The following is a 5,869-nucleotide window of genomic DNA, read 5'->3' on the forward strand; positions in this document are numbered from 1 at the left end:
TTATTAGTTTATAAGAGCATCCATAATAGTTGATTATAATTATTGTGGTTTTTGGAGTAGCAGTGACAAAGTTAAGTAACAATTCATTAGAGGGGTTGTTACTTTTAAATTTTTATAGGATAATTTTTTTTATTAATTATAAATATAGACTAAAACAATAAATTTCCAACGACTAAAATCGTAATTTTTTGAATCTAAAAAAACAGATTTTAAAGCCACAGAAGGCGCTTCACTCGCTAGATCTGACGACTCTAGGCCCTCCATGGCTTTAAAAAAGTAATTTTTGTTATATTCTCTATTATGACATGTTATTACTCCACATGGGAAAATAACAACCAAATGCTTGCCATTAGAGATGGCCTAATAGTATTTCCTTCCACAATGGTAAATAAATTTGGCCATTCAATAAGTCAGATGATGTTTTGAATCTTCACTATATGATTGTAAAACTAGATCTAATGATACAATTCCGTTTTGATTTAATCTATGCACATTAATTACTTTTTATCAAATATACCTGTTGGCGATATTTTTCGAGAAATATTCCATTTTCAACTTTGGCTCTTTTGAGATGTGTGCAGGCGTGCCGGAGAAATGAATTCTCAAAATATGTTTATGAAAAAATGAATAGAATATGCATCTAGTAACTTGATTTCTAAAGAATCATGATGATTTGACGGGAAATATAAATATTCGAGAAATATTCCATTTTCAACTTTGGCTCTTTTGAGATGTGTGCAGGCGTGCCGGAGAAATGAATTCTCAAAATATGTTTATGAAAAAATGAATAGAATATGCATCTAGTAACTTGATTTCTAAAGAATCATGATGATTTGACGGGAAATATAAATATTGAGAAAATAATTTCTCTTAGGTTCCTACTTGCACTAAACGTAAGGTTAACTAGATTAAAGAGTTTGCTGGATCGAGAATAAAAAATGACGCACAATGCGGTTTTATTTATTTATATATATATATATATATATATATATATATATATATATATATATATATATATATATATGTATGTATATATATATGTATAGTGTTCTTAGTTGCAATTGGAAAGAAATAGAAGCGATTATAAACTGAAATAATTTATCAAAAGGATAATAGTTCTATCTCAAGCTTGAAAATAAATATGAACTTGTACGAAATTAAATGTGATAAAATATACACAGAAATTATAAGCAAATCTATTAAACTCGTGTTGTCATTTTGATGCTAAACGATTGATGTTGAGCTCGAAAATTGACTAAAATTGAATTAATTGTGAAAATGAGAATGAGGCAGTATATATAGCCAAATAAAATGGGAGAATTTGGAGTGGAAATGAGGTTAATGATCAACCAAAACCGCAATTAGTCGAATTGGACTCAAGGGGACTAATCCGGGGATGGATTTGAGGGGTAAAAATGATGTTTTCTGGAGTGGAAAAGCTACATAAATTGTTGATTAAAAACAGAGAACTCTAGTTTGGAAGTAAGAAATCTTTTGGATAGCAAAGACAAGTAAACAAAATGGATGATTTAGTAATGGTGTGAGAAACCAAAAATTGAAGTTTAGGAGTTTAGAATGGCACGAAAAGGCTGCTGAAATTGGAAGAGAATTCAATTTTGTATTTGATGTTTTAAGTTGTATTGTTTTGACTGAATGTTGTTTGTTTTGCGTAGCTTCCTTATAGGTCAAACCTTACTGTCTCAGGGCTTAATTCGTAAGAGTGGCGATGGGACGGACACAACTATCTAGGATGCTCATTGGCTTCCAAACTTAGTTATGTGGGATAGTCTTTACTAACTGTCATTTTATCCCCTACCTTATACCTTATAGGATTAGTTGTTGTGAGTGAAGGCGTAGGTTCAACCATGCTCGAAGACGACCTTGGGTGTCTTGGAAAAGGCCTCTAGTCGTGTCCTTAGTGTCAATATGGGTTCGCGGGTTGTAAATGTGTCGTGTTCGACTTACTCAGGTGACCCATTTATCCTAACCCTGACCCAATCCATTTAATAAATGGGTCGACTCAGCACGATTCGTTTAAGAAGCAGGTTGAACGTGTCAACCTGGCTAATCCATTTAATTTTGCAACTCTATGCTAAAAAAATATATTCAACTAAATAAAATGAAAAAAAATAAAATAAAGAGATGCATAATTGCATATGAAAAAATAAAATCCAATACAAACTAACAAAACAAATTCAACAAGATAACGTCAAAGTCTAAAATCCAAAACTTATAAACAAAATAAAAAATTTCAATTTCAAATAACAAATAAACTAAAACTAAAACATTCAATTCAACTTAAACAACAACATAATTAGTATCTTGTTCATTAGTCTTTGATTTAATGCATTCTAACTGAATCATAAATTTCTTTCAACTCATCCTAAACTATTAAATTTAGAATGTGAGTAGAGCATCTCATACGAAAAAAATCTCTACGGTTTGATAGACCACCCTTGCTATTCAATAAAATTTTCAACAAGTCGACACATGTATCACTTGCACTTGCATTATCCAAAGTAAGTGAAAAAATTCTACCATCAATTTTCCAACCACACAAGAAATTGTGAATTTTTTTACACAGAGCTACACCATTATGTGGAGGAAGCAAATAACAAAAGTTTAAAATTCTCTTTTGAATATTCCAATCTTCATCAATAAAATGTCTGATCAAACAGATATACCCATCTGTTGTAATAGAAGACCAACAATCAGAAGTTAGACATATCCTACTAGAAGTTGACTCAACAAAAGACTTACTTGCAGTTAGAGACTGAAGCATTGACCGGATGTCAATGAAGAGAGGCAGGCATCACAAATTGTTAGAGAAAGAAAGTTGGAAACCTAACGTGTTCTGTAATCCTACTAATATATATATATATATAGAGAGATTAGGGTTAAAAATTAAAATTACTTTAATATCCATAAAACTTTTTATATTTACATGATATATGGGTTAGATGGGTCAGGTTAGATGGGTTCACGGGTTGGGTTGACACGACCCATAGACTCGTCTAAGTTATACGGGTTACAACGAATTCGTGAGTCAACCCGCGATCCGACCCGTTTATTTTACGAGTGAGACGTGTCGACCCATTTATGACTCAAACCCATTTATCTCAATCCTAATTCGTTTAATTTCCGTGTTACGTGAATCGTGTTATCGTGTTGTGACCCATATTGACAGCCCTATTAGTGTGTAATGTAGACATTGGTGTTTTTCAAGAAGGGGGCTACAGTTCGTGTGGTCTTCTAGTTCGTAATCATCTTGGTGATTTTATATCAACCTATCATGGTGCTTTTTCTGGTCTCTATGATCATGTTCTTTCTGAAGCTCTAGCTATTAAAGAAGCTTTCCGTTGGATAAAGTCTTGCAATTTGAGGAAGGTGGAAATTTAGTCAGATTATTTAGTTGATGTTCAAGCTACCAATAACCCAAAGTTAGCTCATTCTTATATGTCTGATGTTTTTTTTTTTTTAAATCATTGTGCTAGTTTTTTTTGAAAGAGTTAGATCATTGCTCTATCTCATTTGTTAGACGTCCATCGAATTTGGCAGCTCATTCTATAGTGAGAAATGTTACTTCTAAGTCTATTCATGGTGTGTGGGCTTATGATCCACCCGATGTTTTTTTAGTTGATTTGGCTTAATAAAGTTGTTTCTTAAACAAAAAATTTCACATATTTGCAAAATAAAAAATATGTTATTTTTCGTTGCAAAAAAAAAAAAAAAACCTTTGAATTTTATACTATTAGAAAAAAAGTAATATCAAATATTAATATTTAACGAAAACAAGACCGCATGAACTGTTTAGGCCCCGTTTAGGCATTCAAATTCGAGAATCTATCCTAATTTTCTCCGATTTGTTTTTCTGGATTGTTTTTGGCCCCTAAACAATTTTTAGCTGCCAGAACCACCTTGCCACCACTTAAGTGACGATAAACAAAAATGTTCTTTTATTACTTATTTTTTGCTTTATTATAATTCATTTTTTAATATTATCACATTGTTATTCATGCATTGTGTTTATTATTTTCAGATATTTTGGTTTAATTACGTTTTATACTTTTTATGATATGATTTAAGACTTTAAAAACATTGTTTTCATAGTTTTTGATGAATTATATTATATGTAAATAGTCGACAACAAAGTTGGACAATGTTAATAAATTTTTTTTAATAGTATTATTTTTTTTATAATAATAAAGTATATCACATTCTTCTCTTCATAAATGCACCGTGTTTTCTCGGGAGACAACTTAGTTGGCATGTTTAGGTTTTTTTGGTCGCTTTCCAAACTATCAATTACAAAAATGATAAGTAAATGAAGAAATCAAAACTACATTTGCTTCTCTGCGAATTTGGAATCACGAACAATAAATGTTTCATTTGTTGTTTGTGTTAGCGATATTTTTAATGTTTTTTTTACTCTTTATAGTTTATTTCTTGCATTCGTGGATTATGTATTAAACATATACGTAAGGTTTTATTCCTTATTGTTTTCATACTATTAATATACTTATTTTATTATCTAATGAAATTTTAGCATTTTTTCAAAAAAAAAAAAAAAGTGTTAAAAAAATTTCTTGGTTTTAGGATTTGACATTTTAAAGATTATAGTATTTTTTTTTTTATGAAATGGTACATTTGGTTTTTAACGTTAGAAACAAAAAAAAAAAAAAATAGTAGCACTTCTAAAATCAAAGGAAATTTTTATCCAATCGCTTTTTTTTTGTCTAATTATTTTACTTCATTATTTTTATAGATATACCAAATAACTTTAAGTCGCGATTTTCATTCAGAATTTTTGCCGATTGAGTGAAGACAATGAATTTCATTCGGACTATCATTTTGCAATTTATCTTTGCACATGTTTTTTTTAAATGAGTTACATAAATGCATTCCACCACGTTATCAACTTTAACAGATATATCAAAAATTTCGTTAGACTTTGATTTAATTAGACTTTTAGCGTATTTTTTAAAAATAATATAAATAATTGATTTTTACGGGGTATTTGAATTGGGATAGGAATAAAGAATAAGGATAAAGATTGTGATAGGAAAAAAGATAAATGGTTGGGATAAGGATAAAAATAGGATGGTCGAAAATTATTATTCAATATTTGGTATGTGAGATAGGGATAGGGATAAAATAATACATTTTACTATTTTAATCTTATTTAAACTATATAACATTAATTAATTTGAGGGATAAAATATACTTTTCCATCCTATTAAAATCGTAGGAGCTTATCTCACCTTCTTATACCACCCCTCTCTTGGGTATAAGATTTGAAGGATAAGACTCATATCTCTCGCTTATCTCCCTAACCCATCTCTAAAACAAACATGGGATAACTAGTCTCAGTTTTTTTTATCCATATCCCCGTGTCTTTATCCCCTCTAACAAACACTCCGTTAGTGATTTAAGAAACAATATTCTTTATATTTACTTCTTATTTATTATTTTATCATTAAAAATATTAATTGTTGTTATATTTACCAATAGTGTAAGGAGAGACTCTTCAATAATAAATTATTAAAAAAAAAATGAATTAAAAGACATTAAGAGATGGAGAGAGTCTCTCTATTAATAGAGAAGATGAAGATGCTTTTAGTGATTTGATGAGTCATTAAGAAACTGTTAGAGCTGATTTTTCATTTTCTTTTCTCAAATTTTAACTTAAGAGTCAACTTAAAAGGCGGTTGAAGATGCTCTTACTAATAATTTTTTTATAACATTTAAAGTTACAAATTCATTTCATGATATAAATATACCACAATCCTCAAAATATCAAAACCCATTACCCAAAATCATGGGTTTTTTTTTTTTTTAAACTCATCCCTTTAAAAATACGCCAAATTTT

This window comes from Euphorbia lathyris, chromosome 1, assembly GCF_963576675.1.
Source record: "Euphorbia lathyris chromosome 1, ddEupLath1.1, whole genome shotgun sequence".
Taxonomy (NCBI): Eukaryota; Viridiplantae; Streptophyta; class Magnoliopsida; order Malpighiales; family Euphorbiaceae; genus Euphorbia; species Euphorbia lathyris.